Source organism: Crinia signifera, chromosome 2 (genome assembly GCF_055691185.1).
Source record: "Crinia signifera chromosome 2, ASM5569118v1, whole genome shotgun sequence".
Classification (NCBI taxonomy): Eukaryota; Metazoa; Chordata; class Amphibia; order Anura; family Myobatrachidae; genus Crinia; species Crinia signifera.
This window is the reverse complement of record NC_139218.1, coordinates 259,883,419-259,892,348: the sequence shown is the minus strand read 5'-3', so window position 1 is coordinate 259,892,348 and position 8,930 is coordinate 259,883,419.

The following is an 8,930-nucleotide window of genomic DNA, read 5'->3' as shown; positions in this document are numbered from 1 at the left end:
TGAGTTTGTTTAGTTAATGACTACAACAATATGTTGTGCAACTTTAGCAGCTATTATGTCTCATAACATTTTATCTGCAAGTGGATACTAAGAGGAAATGACACAGTACTTGCTGTCTGAAACTGAAGTGACCAAAATCTAAACAGCACTTCATTGCCATCTACTGTCACAAACAGGTGCATTTGGTAAGAAATTAGACTGATAATTTCCCCTGGAGGTAGCCAGCTAGCTTGCACGGGATATGTTTTAGGATGTTTTATTGTATATTTGGTACTTATACAGATGGAGCCACTGTCATCTATCCCTATAATAGAATCTTGGCCCTTATTCTGATTGACGCGGACTTTACCGCATACTTTCGGATCGCGTCTTTTCGGCGTCTGCGCATGCGTGGAGAACGCAACGCGCATGTGCCACGCCTTGACTCCGTACCAGTTCGGCCAAATCCCGTACAAAACTGTTCCCCGCAATCAGTCGGGAAATATGGGCGTATTATGGGCGTCATGCGGAATGTCACATGGGCGTAGTTTCAAAGTGGGCAAAACGGGGCGGAAACATGGGCGGACACGGGGGAGTACACTTATGTTGGGGGGCGTACATTCGGATAGCACTCCGAATGCACGCGATCAAAAAGGGAAGAAATGTGCGGTGTCCACAAGTGTACTATTGCTTTGCGGACACCACTCGTTCATGCGGTAGGCGAACGTACGCCTAATGACTACAAGCATTAACACCTGAACCCAATAGAATCTACTCCTTTACTCATTACTCACTAATAGGCCGCTTGTCAGTGCTTTAATTGAAACCATTGCTGCTTCAAGGAACCCTTACTAAACACCCACATATCCTGTACTTGTCAGACACTTTAAAACTGCTAACAATGGACATGACAGAATATTAATACTAGCAATACACATGTGTATTCGACATGTACTCATGAAACCACACATTTTTGGGTAAAGTAAAAAAATTTATTTCTATACATGTCACAGTCAATGCCACTGTGATGCAATGACCAAAAAATACAAAATCCAAAAAATAAACAACATGGCAGGAATGTAGCAAAATAAATAATAATACAAAACAAATATAATTGCACACAGATGGACTCCAGCACCTCCTATGTGCCACTGCACATGCAGCCAGTGGGAAATGAGGATGCTGCTGGCCCTTCTACAGCAGGGCAACCTGCACCTGACCATTCTACAGCAGGGCAACCTACACCTGGCCCTTCTGCAGCAGGCCAACCTGCAGCTGGCTCATATGCACCATCAGCAGAATCATTTGGAACACAACCGGGGACTTCACAAGATAGTACCATGGCCATCACTTCAAGTACAGCTGACAGTAATGGCAGGCAAAAGAGGGCAACAGGGGAACCAAAAAGGACATATGAAGCAAGGGCTCATCTGGTTACCCTCAGCACGTGATTGGACACAAGAAGCTGACACACACAGCACAATGGAAGATTTGGGACCACATAACGGTGGAGATTAATGCAGCCACAAGTTCATTTGCGACCACGTTTGGCCTTGGTAGGCTCCTTGGCCTGTGCAGCAGCTCTTCGGGGACGGCCAGATGCTGGGGCAGGTGGAGCAGATGATGTTGAGGGGTTGGCTGGTCTACCCCTCCTGCCAGCAGGGAGTGTTGCCGGTGGTAATGCACCAGAAACGGATGACATTAGGACCCTGTTGCTGGTAACCAGCTCCACCATAAGCTCATTATGGTGGAGGAGGAGATCATTTTGGCGGGTGGCTTGCTCGGCCAGCACCTGAGCACTTGCAGCCATGGCCTGATGTGACTCAGCCATGGCCTGCATGCTCGCAGCGATGGCCTGCTGGGTGCTGACCAAGCTCGCCAGGATCTCCTCGGTCCTATGCATCCGTTCTGATGCCAAGTCTCCCTGCTGGTTGATGTCCCCAAGCATCTGTGCCAAGGCGGCCAAATCGGCTTGGGCCGATGGCTGCTGCTGCACAGGCCTACCACTGGGGCCAGGTGGCACGGACTCCTCCACCTCCTGAGCAGAGTCGGCACCAAGCGGTGGGGTGTCTGTGGAAAAAGATAAACACAATTAGGAGACATTCTAAGATAATTACTTGCACAAGTTTATGGCATGACCAATATTTACCTTCCAGCAAAGACGCAAACACTTCAGCTGGGGCCTCTGGTTTAGACAGAATTATGATTTTGAGGATGTGTACTGTGCATTCCTGACATTTGCATAACTCCCATGCCACGAACCATCACTGAACTTAGACTGAGCAGATTGTGACAAGTTCTTATTGACGGAGGCCATGACATGCTTGTCATTGGTTAGTCATGGGTGGGTTGTGACTGAGAAGAAACACTATGACTGTTATGTCTTCTGCAGAGTAAAGGGTAGAGGCAAAAAAAGACAGTATGTAGTAAATAAGTTTGCATGTATGTATATATGTATGTGTCACATCTATTTATCTATGTGTGTCTCTATCTCTCTACATAGATAGATATATATATATATATATATATATATATATACACACACATGTCACCTAGCATTTGTGCAATTTATGTCGCAGTATGTGAAATGTATGCATGAATAACATGACTAATTTTTGCCCCTTTGACATGCCCACAGATGACACCACACCGGCAGATGAGGGGGTGCGTGGGGCCCTCCTGCGGGCGGAGCACCACTTGAGGCTCCTGCTAGCCGACCTGCAGGACCTCAGAGATCTGCTGATTTAATTTATTATTTGATATTTTTTTATTTATATGTTCATTGTGTTTTCTAATAAATTGTTTATGCAAGTTCACAGTTGTTGGTTTTCTTTGCACATTAAACAGTATATGTGTAGATTGTTTATAATCTTTTACACAGGGTGTAATACAAACCATTGCACTTAAATTGCTGTAAGGGTTAATGTGTGCAATGCATGTGTTAGGCATGCTTGTAAGGATATATTGGCATTTAATTGATTCCAATTCCAAATAAGCAGTTTTTTATGAGGATAGGTAATTGAATAAGTGGGTCATGTGATGTCTTGCAGAAGATACTTAATAGTGGGTTGTTTGGCGTAAATACTCCGCTTACGGGCGGTAGCACCGCTTGGCTCCCGGTCGGATGCGGTATTTCCGAGCATACTCTGTAATACTCTGTAATACCGTGCATAATCGGAGTGTTTCTCCCGCACACGCATGGTTTGTATGTCGTCCGTAAACACGCCCTGTTCTTAAAGAGTGAGTCCGTCCGAATGCGGAGGACACGTGGGCTTTTCTACGGACGATGGCCGCATGCGGCAAAACACCGTGGCGTGCGGACCGCTCCGTAAGAATGCGGGAATATCCGCACCGATCTGAATAAGGGCCTAAGTGAGTAAGGTAAAATGCTAAAATGATGGCAATGATATATAATATATATATATATATATATATATATATATCATATATTTATAGTGGCATATATATATATGCCACTATAAAAATATGATATATATATATATATAGTTTGGTTTGTAGGACCGGCACTCCACGCTGTATAGGTTACTTACACCGGTGCCTTCACAACTTCACAGCTTGGTGAAGCGATAATACCAGGGGTTTGAGGTGCGGCACTCGGTTACAAAGCTGGAAATAACGACAGTACAGTGTCGATTTAAATCAACGTTTCAGTGCTCTTTAATGTCATCCTGACGATAGTGCCGACATTAAAGAGCACTGAAACGTTGATTTAAATCGACACTGTACTGTCGTTATTTCCAGCTTTGTAACCGAGGCCCTTATTCTAATCGGCTCGGTACGGCCCGCGTGCGGCCGTACCGCCGATGTTTTCTCTCTGCACATGCGCAGAGGTCACTCTGCGCATGTGCAGGGGAATTCTCCGTGGTAAAAATTTAGACGCCGCAAAGGGGGCGTATAGGGGCGTGAGGGGCTTCATCCCCTCATTTCCCTATGTGTACGCCCCGCGTTTCATGGGCGTTCCCATGCAAACGCGGGGCGTACGCATGGTAATGAGGGCATGACGCCACTCATGGGGGCGGAAAGCTGACGTCGCCGGATGTCAGCTTTCAGCCCCCATACAAGCTACCACACGGACGATTGTCCGTGTGGTCTCAGCTTGCGGGAGCTGCCGCGGCGTGCGGTCCTGCCTTCGATGGTCGTCGACCATCGAATGCAGGGGGCAGCTCCCAGCATGGTGGAGGCGTACGCCTCCACCATTTTCGTGCGGTTCGCCAGCCGTCCGTGTACGGACGGCCGTGGCGAACCGTATGGTGGGCGGGGATTCGTCTGGTGCGGTCGGAGCCGCATATGCGGCTCGACCGCACCAACCAGAATAAGGGCCCGAGTGCCGCACCTCAAACCCCTGGTATATATATATATATAGCATAGCAAGGGAGTGCGGCACTCGCAGTATAATAAAGTACTCAGAAACGGAAGGTAAGTTCAGCAACGTTTCAACGTCCTTTTATTAGGACATTTTCATCAGGCTCGAATAAATGAACAAACATTACATACCTTTATACACCTCTGTGACAGCTGACTTCTGTCCACGCTGGCCCGCTTCCGGGTCCCACACGTATGACATCATCAGAGAATCGACCAGTGCACCCATCACCAAGACAACAGAACAAAACAAATAGCATAAACAAGGACATTGAGCGTGTAGTAATCAGGGAGCACAAAACCTGGCATTCCTGTTTAAATTAAACATATGCAAACATAGCAATACTGTGCGTTAGTAGCAATGATAAGGAAGAATACATAAGAACACTAATCGCTGTCTAACATTAGTACATCCGCTGAGCGTGAAATACGCTAGTGCAAAAAGCAAACACATTTAAAATGTAGCAGCATAACAACTGGGAGCAGTATGCGATAGTAATGGGAGTGGTGACAAGGAGATGGCAACAGAGCACAAGAGCCAACAAATTATGACTATTAATGCATATATAGACATCATTTCCTGGACATGCAACTGATGCCAAGGTGTTCATTAAGACTGTTAGGCGCGATGGTCCCCAATCGGTGAATCCACCTGGTTTCACATTTAAGGAGCTTTAATCCCCTATTACCACCACGAAGGCTCTGCGGATGTGATCTATCATACGATATTTCAGCTGAGGAAGGGTATGTTTCATGGTGACAAAATGTTTGGGTACAGGGAGATCACACTTGCCACCCGATAATGCCGCTCTGATGGTGGAGCGGTGCGTTGTGATGCGTTCCTTAAAGGTGCGCCAACACGCCAACGACAACAAGAGGCCGCCGCCCACACACCAGAAGGGGGCATCAGTGGGAAAGACAGGCAACCTGGAAGAAAACCTCCGATCCCCACCAGAATCTAGTTGTGAACCTGTCCTCCTACAGTCTATCCGATGACGAGAACAGGATCTTATCATTAGGATTGTCATTTGTTCTGTCCCTCAATATGGACATGTTGGACTGGCAAGTCGAGCGACACACGCTGTGTCGTCAACTCAAACTCAAAGAATTTTTTTCTAAAAATATGTCTTCAAGTTCCCAGTCATCTAGCTCTGCAACCCCTGCCCCCCGAATTCCTCCACAATTACAGAAACTTCTACCCCGGTCAACATTTGACCCACAACTTACGAACGCATCTATTAAAACCTACATGCGGTTGTTGGAAACGCAAGTCAACGACAAGTTGCTACAAGCACCTAAGCCACACACCAATTTACCGGCGGCTGACAGAATTACATTGAGGAACCTGTCAAACAATAAAGATCTCATCTTTCGCCCGGCCGACAAGGGCGGTGCCTTGGTGGTTATGAATTTCACCGATTACAAATCCGAATTAGACTCACAACTCTCTGATAAAAAAACGTATAAATTGTTGCATTGCGATCCGTCGCATGAATACTGTAAAGTGTTGTGTGCCCTTTTGAAGAGAGCAGTGGATAATGGGTTAATTACTCAAGATCTGATGGATGCGTTAATCCCGGACTTCCCAGTGGTTCCGGTTATTTATAGCATCCCCAAAATCCATAAACATCTTACCCACCCACCTGGCCGCCCCATCATTGCGGCTAGGCACTCATTATCCCAACGCATATCTGTGTTCATTGATGCCATACTATAACCCTACATTGTGAGACAACCGTTTTATTTACTGGACACTACATCATTATTGCATGCTTTGGAGTCTCTACCTACCCTCACAGGTGAAACTTGGCTGGTAACCCTGGACGTAAAAAGTCTTTATACCATCATTCCCCACAGTGATGGCATGTGTGCTGTCGAACATTTCATAAACCAACAACCTGACTATCGTGGCCCAGATCCACAGTTCATCTTGTCTATCTTGGACTTTGTACTCACCAGGAACTTTTTTGTGCATGATGGTAAATTCTGGTTGCAGACCAATGGCTGCTCGATGGGATCCAATGCCGCTCCGGCTTACGCTAACATCTACATGTTTACCATCGAGCAGTCATTGTTTTTCAGTAATCCTCTCATTTCTGCTAAGATTGTATGTTATCGTAGATTTATTGATGACTTGTTGTTGATCTGGTCCGGCCCCATCACTGAGCTTACTGCACTTGTGAATGCACATAATGAGTCCACGAGTCCTGTTAAATTGACCATGTCCAGCGACCAAAACAGCATCAATTTTCTTGATGTAACCATCTCAGTCACTGATGGCAAGATCTCTACCAGCTTATTCCAAAAGGAAACCGACCGCAACAACTTACTTCATGGTACGAGCTGCCACCCACGTAGCTTAGTTAAAGGTCTCCCTTTCTCGCAAATGGTGCGTATCAAACGCATCGTATCAGATCCTGTTGAATCTGACACACAAATTGAGGCCCTTATTCAGCGTTTCCTCGTTAGAGGATATAAACACCGTGATCTGTTGGATGCCAAGCACCGGGCATCTTTGGTCACTCGCGAAGAACTCTTGGCCCCTAAAGCAGTGTCTGAAACAGCCATCACCATCCCCTGGGTTACTAAGTATACCCTTGAGAGCACTACGGTCAACACTGTTTCCAAAAAATTGTGGCCAATTTTTACTAGTGACAAGGACATTAACATCCCGACCTCCAGACTCATGTCATGCTACCAACGCGGCCCTAACTTACTTGATATGTTGGTCAAAACCGATATTACAGATTTTAATAAACCTTGCCAGCCCCAACCCCGTGGATGCATTCGTTGTACATGCACCGTGTGTGCTAATATGATTCCCGGTAATGCCTTCTACCACCCTCAGCAAGGCACCAAGTTCACGATTAGACATACCCTTAGTTGTCAAACTCGATTTGTCGTGTACCAATTAATCTGCCCGTGCGGCTTATCATATATTGGCAAGACGGAGCGCACCTTTAAGGAACGCATCACAACGCACCGCTCCACCATCAGAGCGGCATTATCGGGTGGCAAGTGTGATCTCCCTGTACCCAAACATTTTGTCACCATGAAACATACCCTTCCTCAGCTGAAATATCGTATGATAGATCACATCCCGCAGAGCCTTCGTGGTGGTAATAGGGGATTAAAGCTCCTTAAATGTGAAACCAGGTGGATTCACCGATTGGGGACCATCGCGCCTAACGGTCTTAATGAACACCTTGGCATCAGTTGCATGTCCAGGAAATGATGTCTATATATGCATTAATAGTCATAATTTGTTGGCTCTTGTGCTCTGTTGCCATCTCCTTGTCACCACTCCCATTACTATCGCATACTGCTCCCAGTTGTTATGCTGCTACATTTTAAATGTGTTTGCTTTTTGCACTAGCGTATTTCACGCTCAGCGGATGTACTAATGTTAGACAGCGATTAGTGTTCTTATGTATTCTTCCTTATCATTGCTACTAACGCACAGTATTGCTATGTTTGCATATGTTTAATTTAAACAGGAATGCCAGGTTTTGTGCTCCCTGATTACTACACGCTCAATGTCCTTGTTTATGCTATTTGTTTTGTTCTGTTGTCTTGGTCAGAGCCGGCCTTAGGCATAGGCAAACTAGGCAATTGCCTAGGGCATTTGGAATGCCTAGGGGCACCAGCAGCTTCTGCTGATTAAAATGATATACAGCATGCCTATATTCTGTGTGTGAGTGAGGCTGTATCTGCATATGAAATAGTGTATTCATGGAAATCGCTGTAACAGAGCATTCTGTATGCAGGTACAGCCACAGTCGCACACAGAATATATTTATGCCACATATCATTTTAATCATCGGAAGCTCCTTGTGTGTGCTGGTCATAACAATGCAAATAAGACGAATTTTCAGCAAAAAATGCACCCAACGTTAGCAGAACTGGCCAGGAGCTTCATGGCCTATTGAGGCAAGATGTATGAGGAAACATCTGTATCCAAGCAGAGGAAGAGGTCACAGTGTTAGCGGCTGTGCGAGTGCTGTCTGCGGGTGGGTTGGTTGTACAATAGTGTTCGGCATATGTGTAAGGGGCATTCATTTGTGTGTCATGTATAAATGCATTAATAATGTGTGACATATGTGTAACAGGCATTATGTGTGTCATGTGTATACGGGCATTAATAATGTGCAACATATGTGTAAGGGGCATTATGTGTGTCATTATGTGTATGAAGGGCATTAATAAAGGTTGGCATAATGTGTAAGGGCATTAGGGTTATAAGGACATTAATAATGTGTGTCATGTGTAAGGGGCATTACTGTGTGGTATTATCAGGGGTGCCGAGAGAAAGGGGTAGGGGGTACAAATTACCCAGGCCAAAGTCTGATGGAAGGGCCTAGTGGGGGCCCCGGGCCCTCTCCCCTTAAGTGACAGCAGCAGCTCTTCTCCTCTGCCCAGCACACACTGCTTTGTGATGCGTTGCAGTGTGGCCATGGAGGTGCTTTAAATACAATATTTTCTCAGGATTTTTTTCTAAGGGTATAATGTGAATAATGTGAGGAGTAATGTATATAAGGTAAAGTGGTACTAATGTGTGATGTAACGTG